The following is a 22,403-nucleotide window of genomic DNA, read 5'->3' as shown; positions in this document are numbered from 1 at the left end:
AGCAGAGGTTCGATGGTCATCTGCCATGGATGCTTTAGTTGAGATTCCTGCATTTCAGGGGGGGGTGGATTAGATGATCCTTGGGGTCCCTTCTAACTCTACCATTCTAGGACTCTATAAAGTCACCCAATGAGCTTCATGACAAAGTTGGGCTTTGATCCCTGGCTCTCAAGATGCCCAGATCAGTTCTGTTTCAGCTGGGGATGAGGACAAGGGAGCTGAGACAAAGACTTTGATGGAAAGGGTGGGTTTTCTGGTGGGGTATAAAGGAAGAGAGACCATCAAAACAGCCAAATAGATAACAGCATAGGACATTGGTTTCTACCTGTCTAGACAGTCAAGAGATTTCATTGTTAGTAAATAGATACTGTATGACCTAGTGATTGTCTTTAGAGATCACACCACTTGGAAGCTTAACTGAACACTGAATCATTGTTGGAGGAGCACACTTTACACTGGATATAATCACACTGAGACTCTGAGTTTAGGAATAGTAAGAAATCTAAGTTCATAAAGGAAATGCATACTTGATAAGGAAGTTCCTGAGGTGGAGATACAAAGATCCATGCTTGCTCCTCTTTCTCAGCAGGAGACACACACAAAGTTGTCTCCTCCTCCAAAGTGAAGGAAGAGAAGGAGGAAATGAAGGGTATCTGTCTAACACCTGAGAGAAGGTGTTAAACAGGACAGTGTAGGAAACTTGGAACTTCCTCTATTTATTATTTCCCATGCAGACTCCAATGCAAGTTGAGTTGCATCCCAACACTTTGAGCATAAAGGGTTTAACTCATTGTGAATACGCTGCCGTGGATTTTCATAACAAAATACATCTCAGCTATGATGAGGTCTATGATGGGCTTCAGCAGCAGGGTACCGACTGATCCATTTGCCTATACTATTTGTCTACAGATATCATCAACCACAATGTCTCAGTCGATGTTACTTTGAACAAGCCTTCCATCCTGTCCCTAACACCCACTGAACCCTTTTAGACTTCCTTCCAAAGAGATGCTCTCAGAATTTTGATGCCAAGCTGCACAAGATCCACACTAAGCTCATTGGACTCACATGTGAGTTAAAAGTGCTGGGAAATGCAGCTAATGGAATAAAAGAGTGTAGAACTGGTTTGTAATCCACTCATTAATCTCTACCCAAAAGCTCACCAACAGTACAATCCTACCCAAGCCAGCTCAGAAGGAAGTTTCATGGAGGAATGCAGCCTAGTGCTCATACCCTGCTAAACACGTTGTTTCTTGGAACTTTGAAAGTATATCATCTGGAAATCACATTAACTTTCCAGTGAATGTTCAGAAATAGAGATGACCAGATAGATCTTTCTTCAATGAAGAAAAACGACCATTTTAGACAAGCAGCCTGCTCCCACCAGTATATTTATTGCGTACAATTTAAGGGTTATTAAAATATTGACCAACTCCTTCCCTTACCCACCCACCCCGCCAGTTCATAGCAAGTAGCAATATTAAGCCCTGTAAATCTCCATAGCCCTGCCTTTAGCAACATACTTGGAAGTAAAAAAACCCATTCATTTGAATGAACCTTGCTCTCACCAAGACACACTTAGAATGGAAGGCTTTAAAGACCCTGATCCATGCACCCTCAACTTTAGCCGACACATTTGCATTTCCATCTAAAAAGTCTAAACGGGATAATCTTTTTAACCATACAATTTGGCAACTTGAAAGGTGGAAGGAAGAGTGCTAATGCTATACAATACATGTATATATAATCATTTAACAATCTGATCCCATAAACCTCAACCATAAAAGAGAGCAAATATGTTCTAGAACTGAAACACACACACTTTCACTGTCCTTCTGGACTTCCTTTGGTTGTGGGAAGTGGTAAATAAACTCAACTGAGTAAATTAAAACTCAGATCAACTTAAATCCGTGTAGCCCAGTAGCTGAAAGGGGTTGCGTCTAGGAAAACCAATTTGTGTCCACTGGCTCCTAACCCAGTTAAGCTGTGGTAGTCCTTCGGTACTCACTCATGGGATCGTCACCTTGTGTAGTGAGTGGGCTTGCATGTTCCTATGATCCTTGTGAGCAAAACCGTCAAGGGTCTTGTACTCCCAGTAGGGTCACCCAAGACAGTATGGTCAAAGGGGAGGATCTAGACAAAGAATGATCCAAGAAGTCCTCAGCAGCGGAACAGGTGGAAGATAACAAGTGGTGTGTTACAATGGCTGTGAAGGTGGATGAAGCCTGCAGCAGATAAGAAACTATCAATCGTAGAGATACTCATGCCATCGGAATAGAACCTTATTGCGAAGACTGTGTGTTGATCAGCATGCACTGATCTCCACACATAAAACAAATTCACACACAGGTGTCTTCCAAAAAGAAAAGTCCTCCGGTCACACAAACAGTCTTTTAAAATGTAAAAAATAACATTTACTCATTCAGAATACTTGTTGAAGAGTAGCAGATACAGCAGCTTTGTCCAGGCAGGCTTAAAATGGTAATCCAGTTACAAAAACATACTTTAGTCTAGTTTAAAATGGAGTCTGAGCAATGGAGCTCAGACATGCAGATGTTCTACATTGCTGAGATGACGTGCAGAGGGAAAAGGGCAAAGAGGAAGTGCCTAGCCAGGTGAAATTTTATGTATGTATAGTCCCTCCCCTTAACAGGGCACAGTGGGTGTGTCGCTCAGAGCCCTCTCTAGGAAACTTACAGGGAAACTCTGTGAGCTCCTATCATGTGCCTATCTAGCAAGCATGCATTGTTGGTTTGACTGCGCTGTAAATAACCCACAGTAAGCCCCATTGAATTCAATATGACTTACTTCTGAGTAGACATGGTTAGGGTTGCAGCAGGTCAGTTTGAACCAAAGGAGATTTAAACAACAACAACATGCTTAGGATCGCATCATTGCAAGTGGAAATTGACTTTCAAGGAAGGAAGCGGGGCATAGGCCCCCTCCCACAGCCTCCCTGTCATTGCTGCCCTTGTATCCAGAGTGCAGTTGTTGAAGGTCAACTGGAAAGGGTCATAGCTGTGCTTCCCCCTCTCGAAAGATTTTGCTATTTAGACAGCTACTGCTACTCAATACTAACTTACAGGATAATGGCGAGAGCCAGCACAAGCACTGAACCTGTTATTCACGAGTGAGCAGCGTCTGTCCAATACAATTCTCATCTCTTCTCCCTGTTTGGATAGAGCGCAATCAATAGGGAGAAGGAAGGATGGACGACTCAGCTCAGAGAGATGGTGTGTGTGTGTGTGTGTGTGTGTGTGTGTGTGTGTGTGTGTGTGTGAGAGAGAGAGAGAGAGAGAGAGAGAGAGAGAGAGAGATGCATTTAACACTCTGGAGTTAATGTGCTTGTGCTCCGCTCCCCTCTTTAGATACTAATGTATATTACTGCTGAGTTGGGTCCTGGACTTGGGTCCGAAACCTAGCTGTCAACGTTTCACCTTTTTAAAGGGAAATTCCCTTATTCCGAATAGGATTCCTCGCAAGAAAAGGGAAAAGTTGACAGCTATGGTCCGAAAGTCCTGCTCTGATGCCACCATCGGAGGTGGAGCGGGACCTCAATTGCTCTGCCGCAGAACAACAGATCCAGGCATGGGCGTAGCCAGGTTGGGGGGGGGGGCACAGAACCTCAGTTAGCTAAGTATTTTTATTGATTTACTTGATTGGGTAGGGGCAGCTGCCCCCCCCCCCGGCTATGCCCATGGATCTAAGGCTGCAGCTGTAACGAACTTTAATTCATGCCGGGAACGGAAGACATCCCCATAGCACAAAGGGTTAAACGGGACAAGGCCCGTAGCATAGCAGGTCCCACCACTTAAGGAACATCGGAAGTTGCTTTACATCGGTTTAGACCGGTTGTCTATCGAGACCAATATCGTCTACTCTGACTGGTAGCAACCCTGTGATGGTCTCAGGCTCAGGTCCTCCTGCCCATCTCCTGATCCTGTTTAATTGGAGATGCTGAGAACTGGACCTGAGACGACCTTCAGCATGCAAGTTCTTCTGCGCTCCAGCAGTGAACCATCATCTCTTCCGAAGGCTTCAAAGATCCTGCCTATTCGTCGTCTTCAACCGAGTCAAACCAGCCCAGAACCGTCTGTCCATCAACATTTGACATTTTCTAACTGGAGCCGTGTCAAAGGTGGAACCTGGGACTATACAAAGCACCACCGAGCTAGGACCCTACTGTAAGAAAATCGGCATATATACGTGTACGTGTTTATTCATACGATCAAATAGCCCCAGTTCGGCGGTGGTCACTTGTGGAGAAAGCGACCCAAATCCAGTTCACCGTCCAAAGTCTTGGCCACGTGGGAAGAATCTTGTGTCTTCTTAAAGACCTACAGCAGCGCGATCCTAAGCCGGGAGGAGATGTATACTAACTTGAGTTCGTTGGAGGAAAGGTGGAATAGAAATAATAATAGGCGGGATATAAATAATAATAATAAGCAATAGACAAACCACCCAGATAAGTGGGGGGTTGCTTTTATTTTGGACACGAGTTCCATCGAGCTCAATGGTCCTTTCTTCCGAGCGGATAGGTGTAGAATTGCACTTCAAGTTCCATAGGAATGAATTATATTCACTTCCGGGTATGCAAGGATAGCACCTTCGGCGGATTTATACGGGATAAGCGCTCTGGATTATTTGCGCCAGATAAAGGGCGCTCTCGCTCTAGGCTACACACCGCAATCAAGACACGCGTCCTAAACACGGGGGCGCTTACAAGGGAGTAAGCCCATTAAACACAACCAGACATACTTCCAAGGAAACATGCTTAGGATGGCAGAGCAAATCCACACCTCTGTTGAAGTCCCCGCAAGACTTTTAAATGGAGAGGGAGGGACCATCCCTTCTCGAGGGACTACGGATCCTGCAACCTTTCCTCTGCCGCTGCGCTCTCCGCTCTGAAATCGAGGATACACTTCTTTTTTGCAAGCAGGCAGGGGAGGCGCGAACAACCGGACCTTTTAAGGGTTGCGAATCTTCTAAAAGCCCCAGCGGGAGTTCTGCCGAAATCCGAGGAGATTTAAGGCTGCAATCCTACACCCAATTACATGGGAACTTGAGCAGGATTGCAGAGTGTAGGATTACAGTGCAATCCTATACACATTTGGGTAGGAGGGTGGGGGGCAGGAAACTGACTCCTGGGTGACAGGCACTCCTGTCTTCCACTGCCTCCCGCAGTTTGGTCAGGCTCATGCTGGTAGCTTCGACAACACTGTCCAACCATCTCGTCCTCTGACGTCCCCGTCTCCTTGTGCCCTCAATCTTTTCCAACTTCAGGGTCTTTTCCAGGGAGTCTTCTCTTCTCATGAGGTGGCCAAAGTATTGGAGCCTCAGCTTCAGGATCTGTCCTTCCAGTGAGCACTCAGGGCAGATTTCCTTAAGAATAGAGAGGTTTGATCTTCTTGCAGTCCATGGGACTCTCAAGAGTCTCCTCCAGCACCATAATTCAAAAGCATCAATTCTTCGGCGATCAGCCTTCTTTATGGTCCAGCTCTCACTTCCATACATCACTACTGGGAAAACCATAGCTTTTACTATACGAACCTTTGTTGGCAAGTTGATGTCTCTGCTTTTTAAGATGCTGTCATTTACTTTGGAGTAAATGCACTTTTGAGACTGCAATCATAACCCCACTGAACTGGAAGTGAGAGCCATTGAATTCAATAGGACTTACTTCTGAGTAGGCACTGCGGACCCAGGGGCACAGGGACCGCCCTGCAAACTGGCTAGCCCTCAGCTGACTTTCAAAGGCGTTCATTGCAAAAACCACTTCAAGAACGTCAGAATTCGCCGTGTTATTTCCTTCAGGGCGTTGCGACGTCGAGCTCAAAACCCACCCTCTACACTACACCTAAACTCACCATGTGGGGATGCTTCCTTCTGCCTTAAACCGAGGGAACGCGCCTCAAAATAGCGAGCCTGCCATTTGGTTGGGGAAGGAGAAGCAACTCTTTCGACAACAGGCACAAACGGATAGCTGAATTTTGTTATTCTTTAACGCGTCCCCAAATCTTGTTTTTGCTGCAACAAGCTAATGTATGGTGGCCACACCTCCCGTATTCTTGTGAGTATGGCTTTCCTCGCCATCTGACTGTCCCTGTCCCTACGCGAGTGATTCAGTTTATACGCCGCCATTCTGCATGTTGGGCGCAAGGCGGCCAACAACAGTTGGAATAACCAGAACATATATGGGGTGCTGACTTAGACCAAGTCAGGGCAGTCTTTTCTAGACTAGCAGAGGCTCCCCAGGGTTTCAGACGTACGTCTAGCCCAAGGTGCCAGATATATAACTAATAAATTCATACGCAGCCAATCCTACAAGTCTCTTCTGGAAAGGAAATTCGGCCGAGCTCACTAGAGCTTATTCCTAAATTATTACACGGAAGATGGTGGTTTCATTTGAAAGTAAACTCCGTTCACTAACCATAGAGGGATTAACGTCGAAGTATGTTCTTAGACGGAGTGGGGGCTGTATTTGGGTGGGGGTCGTTTTCCTCTTCTATTTTAGAACGCAAAAGGACTTGAACAAAGAACGCTTATTTTCTAAGTTTGAGTCTAACAGAGGAGTACGGTGCAGTAGTTAGAGGGTCGGGTGTCTGTCTGAAGGGGCGCAGGTTCGAATCACCTAGAGATCTTGGGCCAGTCACCTGTCTCTCAGCCTAACCTGTCTCCTAGGTTTGTTGTGAGGATAATGAGGGTTAGGATGGAGAACTAAGAATGCCACGCTGCGCTCCTTTGAGGAGAGGTGATATATAAGTGCGATCAATCAACAGAGTGGCCATGATCCACTTTAACTTCCAGGAAGAGGATACGCTATGCAGCCCAGTCCTTGTGCCTGATTAGGCTTGAGGTCCCAGATAGGCTTCAGGGATGCCCGATTTACCAAACGGGAAGCTACGGACCATAGCAGACAATTGAGTCCGTTTGGGAGGAAATTGGAAGGGACGGGTTACTGGTTTCAGTCAAAGTGCTTGGCCTTAGCTGGGTTAGGGGCTGGCTGCTAGCTGACTCCCAAATCCTCCAGTTTAACGTATGCGGGTGGAGATGTTCACCATATCTATGCCTCCTATACAAGCTGTCACTTAATCCGCTTTAAAACAATAGAGAGCCAATCCTCCTACTTAAATGGTTTGTGGATAGGGCTGCTCCCCTTGTTAATTGTCTTCTGACTTTATAGGGTGATTATTTTGACCACCCTGTGACCAAACCTGTTAAGAGAAAACGCGTGGTTTCTTGGCAATATATAACTCTTCCTGTTCACCAACCAATTGATACGCGAGGAGTTCACCTTTCACATCCGGTGGGCAGAGTGTAGGACTTGGGAAACCCGGACACCAATCCCACTTGGCCACGAATGAAGCTCACTGGGTGATATTGGTCACTGCCTCTCAGCCCCTCACAGAGTGGTTGTGGGGATTAGATGAGGAAGGGGAAGCAATGTGCATCATCTTGAGCCCCTTGGAGAAAAAGGTTGGAAATAAACGCATTTTTAAAATCCCCCCCTGATCTTAAATGCGTAATTCCGAAGCGCTTCAAAGAAAGATTAGAAGGTGTGAGAATGTGATGACATCAAAAAGCCACCTTGGTTGGACCTAGGGTCCATCTGGAAAAGGGTTAGCCAACGGGGCGCCCTCCAGAGATCAGACAGATTCCAACCAGTCTAGCCAATGGTCTCGGACGTTGGGAGTTGTCGTCCAGCAAAATCTGGAGGGCACCAGGTTGGCTACTCTTGATCTAGATTCTAGTCCATTTCCAGCAGCAGCCGGCCAGAGGCCCCTAGGAAGGCAACAAGCAGGCCATGGATAATACTTTTGAAAACTCACGCTTTTCCTTGCTCCCCGTAGGCGATTAGTATTCAAAGACAGACTTGGGTGGAGTCCATCCCGCTAATAGCCGCGAGAGATTTGTATTGCATACCCGTTAAAGGCTATCTGTGCCAAAAGCTGTTACCGCCTCTTGTGGCAGGGAGTTCCGTAGAATAATTATGAATCAGGCTAACTTTGGTTCCACTTAAATCTAACTACCCGTCCATTTCACAAATCCCCCCACCCCCCAGTTCTAGTATTAGGATATATTATTAGATTCTCTCTATCTACTTTCTCCACACCCTGCTTAATTTTAATAAACTTCCACAGCGATGTCCCTTCTTCCTAAAGCAAGAAGGAAAAGAACTTCCTCGTTTATCTATTTGGGTTGACTCACTGAAAGCTAAAGACAAACGTTTGTACAGGAGGAGGGGAAGCCTTTTTTCCATTCAGGATTTACATTTTCCAAATGAATAGAACCGTGAAACGGATCTTCCCCACTCGCATGAAAAAAAACAAAACAATACCACACAAACCATGTATTTAAATCCGCGCAGGCGCAATACACAGGGCACGTGAGAACGTTAGTGGTAGGCTTCGAGTGATTGACAGACAACCGGGGGTCAAGATTCAAGATGCTTTTTGCAGTTTAGGGTAATCGGGTATAGTGCTGGGCTGAAATGAATGATTGAAAGTAGGAGCAGACAATGGAGAGGCCCGTTTAAAACAGGGAGATTCTGTTTTGCAAATTCCCGTTAGCGAATCTTAATGTGGTCACAGAGATTCGCGTCAACTTACAGATCAATTCTGTCTGCTTGCAAATAAACCCCATTGAACTCAATAGGGTTTGCTCTCAGATTAACGAGCATATAGAAAGACTGCTGCCGGGAATCATTATTGACAAGTTCTTTTACAGCAACTTTCTCTGTCCCCTTGAAGAAAAATGTATATTTACGCACTTTAAGCAAACCCATCTCTGCGTGGGCTTATTTTCAATATAAAACTCTGGTAGATCCGACAAAGAACATAATTTCAAAGCAGGCCAAACCACACTCGGGACCTGGAGTTGCGGAGAAAAGTCTGCCACCGTCTGCGTATTATTTATGTAGAAATACCAAGGGGCAGAATCTAGTTCAAATCAATGTCCTCTCCAGGCTGCAACCCTAAATAACACTTATTAGGGAATAAACCCTGTGAAAATCAGTGGGTAAATTGGTTTCGAACGAAGCTCTGAACCTCCGGCCGACTTTGATCCGGAAGATTTAATGCATTGAAAACCATAGAATATTGTATCTGAAGAAATGTGCATGCACACGAAAGCTCATACCAAGAACTGACTTAGTTGGTCTTTAAGGTGCTACTGGAAGGAATTTTTTTTTTTTTGGTCATAGAATATTGAATTATTTTTATTATTATTTGGCAAGGTCGGGCCGAGCCTTGACTGAAACTAGGAGGTCTTGCTTCCAACCAGATGTGCATGGAACTAAGGGTTTGCCTTCCCAGATGTGCAAACAGGGATTCTAGAAGTGTAAAAAACCCCACCTCTGGATATAAACGTGAGGGTTTAGCAAGGAAATACCCCCCTAATGTGTCGATTTTGCCGTCTTTTTTTATTATTAAAAAATGTCTTCTAAAGCTTTTCTTTAAAAACAAAACAAAACGCAAACCCCCATTTTACTGGCAAGGGTATTTCCTCTCCATCTAACTGTAATTGAATTTTTTTGTGGACGTCGGGGGAAAAAGAAAAGGAAAATGAACAACCAAGAGCAAAGTATTTCTAAGAAAGAGAACAAAATGAGCTAGTAAGCCTGAGCTGGGCAGGTTGGACTGAAAGACGTACTTTTCCAGCAAGTTTCTCCCGCCCTAGATAAAAATGTAGGGGACGGGTTTAGGGTGCAGGCGCTGAAAGGTTTATTTAAGAAGCAGGAAAGCTCAGGGAGAGCTTGAAAGTTATTCCCCATCCCCCCCTTTTCTACCTTCATCCTGCATTTGACTTGCTCGCTTTATGGAGAATGGGCAACAGCTGTTACTTTAGGAAAAGTTTTCTTTAAAAAAACAAGAAAAGGGATTAAGGACAGGAAATAGAGACACAAAAGAGTTTCGTTTTAGCGGCGAAAGGCACGGCGCCCCTTTCCTGAATGAAGGTATCGAAATACGTTGGGAAGGACCCCGGGCAAAACTACCCCGGGGTAGGCCTTAAGCTTAATCTTCAAGGAGCTTTTATTCGGCACAACAGGCTTGCGGATCGCTGCCCAAATGCCTCCTATTCCATTCTGCATTTGTATTCATGGCCTAAGAAAACAATGCTTTAACAACAACAAATAATAATAATAATAATAACAATAATAATAATTTTGCTCTGTTTGGCAAGAGGTTTTGAATGAGTTGTTTTGGGAGGGCAAGAGCACCTTGGTTTCACACTGCGAAAGTTCGCCTGTGGAAGCGAAGTTGCTCTTGCCTCTCCCGTTCAGGAACCGCATTATTTATCTTCCTCATTTCAGAGTTCAAGTGGGCGCATCCCGCTGCAAAAGGCTTCGTTGTTGAAGCTCGGAACTGGCAGCCTCTTTTGGCAGCGAGCCGCCCGCAAGTCCAACCCGACATTACGATGATGCCCGCTCACTCGGGAGTAAGCCTCGCTGAATCAAGAGGAAAACGTGTCCAGGATCTGATTTCTAGGCCTCACTCAGTCCTATGGCGCACCTTTCCTTAAGTGTGCATAGAACTGAGGCCTAGCGATCCATTCCAGCTGAGCTGTGGGTAGAACCGGGCTGCCTGTAGGAGGAAACTAAACTGGAATAAAACAATCAGTGGGGATTTTATTTCGAAGTAAGCCTGGAAAGGCGGTGGAACACGCGGCTTTTTTTTGGATGGCATATCCCTGTGGATCAGAGTAGTCCATCCTGTGTTTTATTAATTCCTTTTAAAAACCTCATTGGCGTTCATTTGGTAGAAAAGGCAGGGTTTTTATTATTATTATTTTAAGCCCAAAATCTTTAAGTTCCATAAACGCCATTCTGTAAAGGAGAGGAAAAGGGGGGACCCGAATGTTCCCCAGCCCTAAGCGGCCTTATGGGCAGACCCCTCCGGCACCCCTGCGCACGCCGACCGGGAATTTACTCCCGAGTAAACGTAGCTGAGATTCGGATTGACTGAAGCAGCGAGAGCCGACATGCCGGGTAGATGGTGAAACTGGTTTTAAGTTCTAGTCCCCGAAGCGTTGACTTGGCTCTAAGCTCCATTGACTCCCAGGGAAACGGGCTTCCCGAGTGTTACGAGGCGCAGCGGGTCACCCGGATCCGAAACATATCCATTGAAATGGATGAATGGGGTATCCTCCGACGTAATGTGTTTTGGATGAGATGTTAGTCCTGCAGAGGTCAGCTTGGGGGAGGGAAGGGCGGGTCTCTGTCTCCCTCTTTGTGGTTTCCCTCTTTCTTCAGCCTTCTCGGAGGCTCCGGGCTGCATCCAGCTGCCCTTTAGAAAAAGTGGAGAGAGCGATGCAGTTAGAGGATTTCAGACTCCGGACTTAATGGGCCTCATTTTATTTTATTTTTAATTATTTCAGCATTTATACGCCACCCGATCCACTGGGTCTCCTGGTCGCTTGGCAATTTAAAATCAATAAAATAAAAATATAATCATCGGTGCTATAAAACAACCAGCCTATAAACAGAAAAGGCACTCTTTACGTTAAAAAAAGAAAAGCCCTCTCTTTTGATGAGATCATAGCTGTCAACGTTTCCCTTTTTTTAAGGGAAATTCCCGTATTCCGAATAGGATTCCTCGCAAGAAAAGGAAAAAGTTGACAGCTATGGATGAGAGCCCACGCTTTTCAGGTGGCAATGTGCATTATTACTTCGCGTACTTCGAAATGCGATTATATGTTTTCTGTGTCTTCGCTGTCACGCCGAAGAACGCGTTTTGCTTTATTTATTATAGCTATTAATTAGTGATTACATTTAGAGGTCTCCTCTCCTCCAAGGACCAAATGTCGGAGTGCATCGTTCTCCCCCCCCCCCCAACTGCATCTTCACAACAACCCTGGGGTGTTGTTAACGCAGAGAAATAGACCGGCCCAGTGGGGATTTGAACCCAAGTCCTAGCCCAGCTCTCTGACCACTGCACCACACACGGTCTCCGTTTTGGTCCGAAATGACTTTAACCTGATTGTAAGCCCCACTGAATTCAGGAGGCTTTTGCTTCTGTGCGGACATGGTTTAGGATCGCGCTGCGTTACTCCCAAGGCGCGCTTAGCCCCACACAAACTGGGCGTGGACGCGCAGGCTTTCTCCTGGATCCATTTCCTGTTTATTCGGGGTTCAACTCGTATAGTTTAAGGCCCCCGATTCCATCTGCGTTAAAGGGAGTGAACCATCCGAGAAGGGCGCATAGGATTGCAGACCGATGTGTGGTTGAAGTCTCTCCTCTCTCTCTCTCTCACACACACACAGGCGCGCGCACTAACACACATACACGTTTTCCATTTATTTTCCCAACTCCCGTGATTACTAAATTAATAGCAGGCACTAAGACAGATGTCAAAACGTCTCGAAAATGTTTATCTGGGAATAATTGAGAAGGTGGTGGGACGCATTATCTGATGGTGTAATGGAATATGTATGAGGAACAGCTGTTTGAAAGAGGCACCTCCCGTGGCTGCATTAAGTTTGGAGCCTCCGTCGCTTAAACAGGCCTTCCTGGAGGAAAGGCAAGCCAGGCGCTCTCCCACCACTTTGGGGACCTCGCCGTCGGACTGGAGACAGACACCGCTTGCCTCCAGCAGGGCTAGCCGCGCAGAAGCGATTCCTCCCTTGCCAACTGGGGGTCAGCGGGTTAAGGCACGGCTTCCCACGTGCACGTCTGGAGAACCCGGGAAGACAAGGGGGGCATAGACCCTCCTGGGAAAACCAGCGGGGCCCCGTTGTCTCGCTAGCGGCCTCAGGTGGGGATGCGCGCTGGGCAAGACTTGGGCAGCTAGGTTCCCGTCCACTGACCCTGGCGCGATTCCTTCCACTCGGTCTGCAGCCGGATCCTATCTACAGTTCATTTCGGAATTAAGCTCAAGGGGACTTAACGTCCAGCTTGGGACTGGACTACAACTCCCATCAGCCTGACCACTGGTCCTGCTCGCTGGGGATGATGGGAGTTGTAGTCCAACAACAGCTGGGGACCCAAGTTTGAGGTGTTGTGAGACTGCAGCTCCCATGATCGCTGAACAATTGACCATGCTTGCTGAGGCTGATGGGAACTGGAGCCCAACAACATCCCTGGCATGTAGGATAGAATCAGAGGGCCTGATTGCTAGGTCAACGTCTGTAAGAAAGGGTTGGGAAGAACTGCCGTTGACCTTCGATGCGACTGCAACAGAAACGTTGCACTGCCTGGCTGAACCCTGATGTTGCTGAAGTATTGTTCTTAGTATTTATTAAATTTATATACCACCCTATATATACCCAGCGGTTCACAAAATAAAATTAAAATATAAAAACACAAAACACACAATCAAAATATAAACAGAAACAGCTGAATAATCCCCCCAATGCATAAAAACAATTTTACAAATTAAAAAACACATTTAAAAAACAGTTTATGAATTACTGTGATTATAAAATTTGAAAATATTTTTTTTAAAAAAGTAAATAAAAGAACATAAAGTGCACTCTCTGCTGGGCTGCAGCAATCCTTTTGTAGTTCATCAAGCCCTGCCCTAGGCCTGGTGGAAAGAGGCAGGAGCAGGACCCTCAAACTCTCAGCAGGAGCAGACTACAAATGTCTACACATGACACCTTTAAAGCACAGTGGAGGCATAGTTTTTCCCTCAAAGAATCCTGGGCATTGCAGTTTGCTAAGGGCTGCTGGGAATTGCAACTCTGTAAGGAGTAAACTATAGTGTCCAGAATTCTTTGAGGGGAAGAATGTGCTTCAAACAGGCCTTCAAAAGCATTGTGTGTTTGTAACATTTTAATTGGCTGCTTTGTTTTTTCCTTATTTGGTTTATCTATAAATTCTTTTTCTTTTTTTAATCAGAGTCTTCAGAATCTCTCTTTTTCCCCTCCTTCCTCAATTTTTTTGGGGATATGCATTTTGTTGTATAAAAAAACCTCTCATCACCGCCTTTCTGGCGTCCCATGCTGTCTGGAGCTCTGTTCCTTGATTTACATTTAATTCAAAATAATCTTTCAATATTTTCTCTGATTTTTGTAATATGTTTTGATTATCTAATAGATCTGAAAGTGGAGCTTTTGTTTTTTTTTGCATTTCTAAAATTAATGAATTATGATCCGATAATGTTCTTGGCAAAATAAGTGATTTTTAAAATTCCTATTTCCAATTCTTTAGAGACCCATATCGAATTTATTCTTGCAGTACTTTGCAACTCTGTAAGGAGTAAACTACAGTGCCCAGAATTATTTGAGAGGAAGAATGCATTTCCGCTGGTGTAGGCAATAGCGTAGCGTGGGGGGTGCAGGTGGGGGGCCGGCCGCACCGGGCACAACATCTGGGGGTTAGGGTTAGGGGGCGCAAATCCATGGGATAGGGGGCGCAAATTACTTGCCTTGCCCCGGGTGCTGACAACCCACGCTACACCACTGGGTGTAGGTTAAAGCCCATTCAAAGCACATTCTCCATCGCCCCCAAAAAGAATTCTGGGCACTCCAAGCCACATATAAAGCACATGCATTTCCCCCAAAGAATCCCTGGAGTCATGGTTTGTTAAGGATGCTGGGAATTGTAGCTCTGTAATGGGGGAAATTGCAGTTCCCAGGATTTAAATGTGGGCTTTAAATGCACATTGGATGTAGTTTAAAGGTGTGGGGTGGATCTGCCCTAAGTTGTTTGCTTGCTTGTTTGTTGTTGTTGTTTAGTCGTTTAGTCCTGTTGGACTCTTCATGACCCCCTGGACCAGAGCACACCAGGCACTCCTGTCTTCCACTGCCTCCCGCAGTTTGGTCAAACTCATGCTGGTAGCTTCGAGAACACTGTCCAACCATCTCGTCCTCTGTCGTCCCCTTCTCCTTGTGTCCTCCATCTTTCCCAACATCAGGGTCTTTTCCAGGGAGTCTTCTCTTCTCATGAGGTGGCCAAAGTATTGGAGCCTCAGCTTCACGATCTGTCCTTCCAGTGAGCACTCAGGACTGATTTCCTTAAGAATGGATAAGTTTGATCTTCTTGCAGTCCATGGGACTCTCAGGATGTTCGTTCTGGCATTAATGGGTATCAACACCCACTCCACTTGCTTCAAAATGTGACAAGCCATCCTTGCGGGGGGCGGGGAGTGGGGGTTCTGGACTTCTCCCCCAATGCCCTTCCTCAATAACAGCTTTGTTCAGAAGCTGGAATTAGGAGACATGGAGCCTCTGGATTAGGCGGTTGTTCTTCCATGGGAGCAGATATTCTCCACTCCCACCCATTGAGAAAGGCAGATCGCATTGCTTCCTAGAGCTGAGAGTATTGCAGGGGTTGGTCTAGATGACCCTTGGGGTCCCCTTTCAACTCTATGGTTCTATGGATAACCCCTTACTGGGTGAATGATCTGTCAGAGGGCTGACAGGATACTTCGTAGGCGGAGGTTACAGAGGTGGATCACAACCACAACCACCTTGCAGTGTACTAGCCCTCCTTTCCCATAGGCATCCGGATAGGGTCCAAGGTGCAAATTACACCAGATTCACTGAAAAGGTGACCTGGGGCTGAGATGAGAGTGGCTACTCTTATTTCTGTGAACAGTTCTATGGTACGCAGAAATCCCACAGGCCATTGCATTTCTGCACATCCGAACTGGGAAAGGCTTTGTCTGTTGAACATATGCCTGTTGTCAGCTTTCAAAAGCATAGGAGATAAGGGAGACTGTAGGCCATCTATATGTGTAAAGGGACCCCTGACCATTAGGTCCAGTCGTGACCGACTCTGGGGTTGCAGCACTCATCTCGCTTTATTGGCCGAGGGAGCTGGCATACAGCTCATGTGGCCAGCATGACTAAGCAGCTTCTGGTGAACCAGAGCAGTTCATGGAAACGCCGTTTACCTTCCCGCCGGAGTGGTACTTATTTATCTACTTGCACTTTGACGTGCTTTTGAACTGCTAGGTGGGCAGGAGCTGGGACCGAGCAACAGGAGCTCACCCCGTCACAGGGATTCAAACCTCCGACCTTCTGATCGGCAAGTCCTAGGCTCTGTGGTTTAACCCACAGCGCCACCCTCATCCCTATCTATACATATGGAATGCAAAATAAACCAAAAGCTGGATAGGTTGAATATATATATATATATATATATATATATATATATATATATGCTTTAAAAATTTTGCTGGGCAATCAACCCATGTTGCAAAGGGTTTCACTAAACGGTTTTTTTTGTGATAGTCCTGGGTTTAAAACGCATTCAGGTGCATCCCTGCTCCCCAAAGAATCCTGGGAACTGTAGTTCGCGCTGGGAATCTTAGCTTGTGAAGAGTGAACAACAGGATGAGTGTGCGCTTTAAAGGTACGGTCTATAAAGCGCATCTAAGACCCAAAACGGCTTCCACCTGCTCCTTCCCTCCAGCTCAACAGAAGATGGAGGAACGAAAAAGATGGACCTCTGGGTCAAAAGGGGCCGATGGCATGAATCCCAAGCCCCCAGCTTTAGAAATTAACCCTCCCCCCCCACCGTCCGCCCAATTGCCCGTTTCAGTCCAGATGATAGGGGAGTGGCGAGGACGTGCGTAACCCCATCGGGGCATCTAAGAACAAGATCTAAGAACAGGAGGAGCCCAGTTTGGCTGGCGTCCAAGCAGAGAGCCCAACGCCCAACGGAGACAGTGAGAAGCCCTCCCAGGTCCACGGGGAGGCCGTCGGTTCACCAGGGGGTTAGGCACCTCCTCCTTCCTCCTCGACCTCCTTTGTGTGCTCCCTTTGGGGACCCTGCTTCCTTCCTCCCGGAGGACGTGCCCGGCTCTCTTCCCCTCCCTTGCGCTCCCCGCCCTTCTCACGCCAGCGCGGCCTTGTTTGTTTTTCCAGTTTCCCCCCCGACGGCCCAGAAGGAGAAAACAAGCGCGGTGGTGGCGTCACCGGCCGGCCACCTCCTCCTGCTGCCCTCGTCCCGCTCTGCGAGGGCAGCGAAAGAGAGAGAGCGCCGTCCAGGGATTGTTTGGGGAGGATGGAGGCCACGCTGCCCGCCCAAGTTCATCTAAAAGTAGACGGGCTCGACCTTTGAAGAGGGGGCAAAATAACAAGCAGAGTTCATGACCAAGCCAGGCGGTCATCTCTCACGTCTCCCCCCGGGTCTTGGGTCCTTCTCTGGCTTTCTTTAGATCGGCGGCGCTAAGATGAATTGTTTGGCTCAACCTCCAACTCACCCCCTCTCCTGTTCTTAGATGCCCCCACCACCCCCCGACGGAAAGGGACGCCGCCGGCAGCGGGAAAGGACAGCTCAAGAGTTCAGTACGTCAATCTTCAGGAGATCAAACGCCAGAGGCAAGACGGCCACTCGCTAGCAAATTTCCCTCCCTCTCCCTTTCCGTCTCCCTCTCCCTCACCCACACCAGCAGGGGTGCCAACTTGAATAAAATAGGGGGGGCTGCTAAGCCCTGCCCTGCACAATCAATCACATGATGCTGTGCACGCACACCATTTGAATGGCAATGCCCATCAACTTTTTTGGGGAGTGGCCTCTTCAAATATTTTATTGGGGCTCCTAGGGCTGCTCCTAGGGCTGCCAGCCAGGGTGACTATGCTCTACCTCCGCTGTCCATGGCATCATTTACTCATTCATTCATTCCATTCCATTTCATTTCTATCCCCACTCTCCTTTGTTTTTAAGCAGAGGTCGAATGGCTGTCTGTCATGTATGATGTAGCTGAAATGCCTGCATTGCAGGGGGTTGGTCTAGATGACCCGCAGAGTCCTCTAGTCCAGCTCTTAAGTTTCTACAATTCCGTCAGGAGCTCAAGGTGCTTATCTGGCTTTCCTCCTCCCCACTTTATGCTATCAACAACCCTGTGAAGCAGGTTAGGCGGATAGACTGTAATTGGCCCAAAGTCACCCAGTAAGATTCATGAGTGGGGGACTAGAAACTGCCCGCCTCCAGCCCATCTCCCACATCTTGGGCCAACACTCTAACCATCACAATACACTAGCTTTCAGTGGGCCCCTGAATCACAAGTGGGGACAGCACTGTTGTGCTCAGGTCCTCCTTCGGGGCATCTGGTCTGGTTGGCCAATGTGAGAACAGGATTCTGAACAAGAGGTGCCATTGGACTGATTCAGCAGGACCGTTTCGTTCCTTTTTTCTTCCTTCCTTCCTTCCTGATACAAGAAAAATAATTATTTTCTCCACCCCATTCAGACACAGTCCTACCATCACCTAGGAGGCAGTCCAGGCCTGAAATAGATTTGCCAGTTACAAAAATATGAACAGTTTTTATTTCGTTTCTTCTGGGGGATATATTCCCAGAAACAACAAACAGATAGTCCTGCCAGTTCCAGGGCTGCTATCATGTTCATCTTCTCTCTTTATAGCAGCTCCTCTCCACACCCAAAGGATGTTTACCCAGGAATAAATCCCACTGAGTTCAAGGGGACTCCCTTGTAAATGTGGAAGTCTGTACAAACTCCCGCAGAAGCAAAGCCTTGTTGGAGACAGTGTGACTTCCGAATAAAGGTGTTTAGGGTTGTCGTGCACAAGGCTATATTATATTGTTATTTTATTTCTTCATCTTTCAGGAAGGTGGAACTGGAGTTGTTGTTTTAACATTGCAGCATGGCGAACACTTTTCGTCAACAACCTTTAAGTATCTTTTTGATGTATTTTGAATTTTGCATTGTAAGCTGATTTGAGACGTTTTATGCCATAAGTGAGGGACGCGGGTGGCGCTGTGGGTTAAACCACAGAGCCTAGGGCTTGCTGATCAGAGGATCAGCAGTTCGAATCCCCACGACGGAGTGAGCTCCCGTTATCGGGCCTTCTCCTGCCAACCTAGCAGTTTGAAAGCACATCAAAGTGCAAGTAGATAAATAGGCATCACTCCAGCGGGAAGGTAAATGGTGTTTTCGTGTGCTGCTCTGGTTTGCCAGAAGGGGCTTAGTCATGCTGGCCACATGACCCGGAAGCTGTACACCGGCTTCCTCAGCCAATAAAGCGAGATGAGCACTGCAACCCCAGAGTCGACCACAGCTGGACCTAATGGTCAGTGGTCCCCTTATCTTTACCTTATGCCATAAGTGACAAATAAATGCAGAAAATAATAAATATTATTTAGGCTTTCTTTAAATAAGAAGCATATTAATAGGATGGCTCTTTGGGGGCAGGGAAAGATAATGCTATTTCATTTTCTCCATTCATAATCCCTTCCTCTTCCTTGACTGTAGGAACTGAGATCTGTCTCCCCAGCCCTTAGTCCCCTTTACACATATCTCTTTGGAGTTTGGTGATGGTCAAGCTTCATTCCATGTGCTTCTGGTATGTCCCTGCCCTTAATCCACGGAGATAATAATTTCTTTTTTAAAAAAAAAATATATTCAAAATTAAAACAAGACATATTATCCAAAAACATATCATCCTTGTTTCCCCCCCATTTTTCCTCCCTCCCCCCTCCCACACAACCCCCCCGCCCCCGCCCCCGACTTCCTTCAGTTCCAGTCTTTGGTTTCTCTGAGACTGCTGTTTTCTGCATGTGTTGTATAGATCCTCAAACTATTTAGCTGATTATTATCAATAAAAAGTTTGTGAATGTTTATTCAAAACCTGCCAAGGAGTCCAGTTCGCTTTGTTGCATCTTCAGGTACTTTGTAAAGGGTTCCCATTCATCCTTAAAGTCACAGTCATCCTTGTCCCTCAGCTTATATGTCAGTTTTGCCAGTTCTGCATAGTCCATCAATTTTTCTTGCCATGATTCTTTAGTTGGGGTCTCTTCAGTCTTACATCCTTGTGCTACCAGAACTCTCGCCTCCGTTGTCGCATACATGAAGATGTTTTTCAGCTTTTTTGGCAGGTCTTTCCCTACAATCCCCAACAAAAATGCCTCGGGAGATAATAATTTCTAAATGATTCAAGTTTCATCAAGTTTGAGGGCTGGGAAGCAACTGAACCTCTCCTGCCTGGACATTTAGAGGCAGATAGGACCACTTGCCTTTCCTCCATGGAAGCTTCAGATTGCAACTGCTGGTGTTGTTGCCCTCAGGTCTTCCTTGCAAGCTTCCCCAAAGCATCTGATTTACTACGTTGAGAACAGGAAGCTGAACTAGATGGGCCTTTGGCCTGATCCAGCTTGCAGGGTAACATCTTTATTCATTTTTAGGTACCAGGCAAAAACTCGCCTCCCTCAGGCTTTTGACTCTTCATCTGAATAGTTTCAAGTCCTTGTGGCCCTTTTCAGTAGATCAGGTTCTGTAGGAGCCGCCTTTTATATGTATAGATGTGATTTTAAAGGGCTTTGTCTGTTTGTTTTAATTGGTTTTGTGTTTATACTGTGTTGTAAGTGATTTTGGGTCACTTTTGTGAATCATGCAAAATGCTGCATAACAAAAATATCTTACTCTGTACACTTGTAATTATGTACTTTTTATCTTTCAATAAGGATAACAACAACAACAACAACAACAACGGCATAGAGTAGTTTTCTGGAGTTCAGATTCCTCCCCCAAATCTAATTACTGCCAGCAGAGAAGTGTCCATATTTGGACATGGAAAAACACACACAACCTAAACAAATGAACCAGCCTTAAAGGTAACCTAATCCAATCCCCTGTTGACGCAGAATATCTAGTGCTATAGTATCTGGATAGCTCTGTTCCACCATTGAACAGCTCATAATGTCAGGAATTTCTCCCTATTGCATAGGCTAAAACCCTTTCCCTTGTCATTTGAAGCCATTGGTTTGGTGTCCTACCCTCGAGAGCAACAGAGAACAAATATGCACTATCATCTATGAGGCAGCATTTCAAACATTTGAAGATGACGGTCATGTCACCTCTTAGTTGTCTCTTCCCCAGGTTAAGCATTTCCAGCTCATTCAACCTTTATTCAGAGGACCTATCAGATGGTCGTTTTCAGGCACTTCACCATCTTTTGCTCTCTGCATAGCCAGGCTGGGTCAGCTAAGGTTATCTAATCAGCTTCATAATTAGGTGGGCCCTTGAAGCTCAGATTTCCAGTCCAGATCCAACCCTAGCCATTATACCACACAGGGCATGTCCTTAGTATCAGATGCTGCTGTAACAAGTGGATGGAGATGTCCCTGAAGGCCACGCTGGATCTGCAAGCACTGATATATTCTGTTTTCCCCCACTAAGTGTTGGAAGTGTTGGGATTCAATTCAGCTTGCACTGCAAATGGGAAGGGTATCTAGACCTTCAACCTTCCTAGACTGCCATTTTTGTGCTGATGTGTTAGAATGATACTCTAAGGTTGCTGACCTCATTTCCTACTTCCTGCTACTTCATCCTCATCTTGGAAGAGGAGACATCTTTTTCGGGAATCTCGTGCTTCTGACAAAATGCAAGCATGGCTATTTGTATCTCCACCTCAGGAACTTTCCTATCAAGTATGTATTTCCTTTAATAAACTTAGCTCTCTTATTTTTACTACGCTCCGAGTCTCAGTGTGATTATCTGAAGGATAAAGTGTGCTCCTCCAGCACAGATTCTCTGTTCCATTAATTTTCCAAGTTAACTCCAAACACTACCACCAAGTCCTGCACAGAGCAGACCCATTGAAATTAATGGGCCTAAGTTCATCATGTCCACTGATTCCAATGGGTCCCTTATGAGCAACACTAACATTGGATACAACCCAGTGTGAGCTGCGAATCAGAAAACTTAGGTTTGAAACCCTTTGTGCATTTATCTGGCGGTAAGCCCCATTGAACAGGGACGTGGGTGGCACTGCGGGTTAAACCACAGAGCCTAGGATTGCTGATCAGATGGTCGGCGGTTCGAATCCCTGCGACGGGGTGAGCTCCCATTGCTCTGTCCCAGCTCCTGCCAACCTAGCAGTTCAAAAGTGCAAGTACCGTATTTTTTGTTCTATAAGACTCACTTTTTCCCTCCTAAAAAGTAAGGGGAAATGTGTGTGCGTCTTATGGAGTGAATGCAGGCTGCGCAGCTATCCCAGAAGCCAGAACAGCAAGAGGGATTACTGCTTTCACTGCACAGCGATCCCTCTTGCTGTTCTGGCTTCTGAGATTCAGAATATTTTTTTTCTTGTTTTCCTCCTCCAAAACCTAGGTGCGTCTTGTGGTCTGGTGCATCTTTTAGAGCGAAAAATACGGTAGATAAATAGGTACCGCTCCAGTGGGAAGGTAAATGGCGTTTCTGTGCGCTGCTCTGGTTTGCCAGAAGCGGCTTCGTCATGCTGGCCACATGACCCGGAAGCTGTACACCAGCTCCCTCGGCCAATAAAGCAAGATGAGCGCCGCAATCCCAGAGTCAGCCATGACTGGATCTAATGGTCAGGGGTCCCTTTACCTTTACCTTTAAGCCCCATTGAACACAGTGGGACTTCTTCATCATTCCCACCCAACCAACTGCAATAAGGGAATGAGGATTTTGTCCTCTAATTACAAGGAGGATGTTAGAATGTCTGAGATACATGCAACACCTCAAATACCTT

At 46.3% G+C, this 22,403-nt stretch overlaps 1 long non-coding RNA gene across 1 annotated transcript in view; it reads left to right on the top strand.

Moving 5' to 3' along the window:
- The window catches only part of LOC310842165, a 39,485-nt gene extending 17,751 nt beyond the window's left edge, over positions 1-21,734 (top strand). Inside the window, exons 2-3 of the long non-coding RNA XR_014562952.1 lie at positions 18,518-18,585; positions 20,405-21,734. This is a non-coding gene — a long non-coding RNA (uncharacterized lncRNA). The remainder of the gene's footprint in view (positions 1-18,517; positions 18,586-20,404) is intronic.
- The last annotated feature ends 669 nt before the right edge of the window (positions 21,735-22,403 follow it).

Source organism: Podarcis gaigeae (genome assembly GCF_964106915.1).
Source record: "Podarcis gaigeae genome assembly, chromosome: 3".
In the NCBI taxonomy this organism is placed as follows: Eukaryota; Metazoa; Chordata; class Lepidosauria; order Squamata; family Lacertidae; genus Podarcis; species Podarcis gaigeae.
This window is presented reverse-complemented; position numbering and strand designations above follow the sequence as displayed.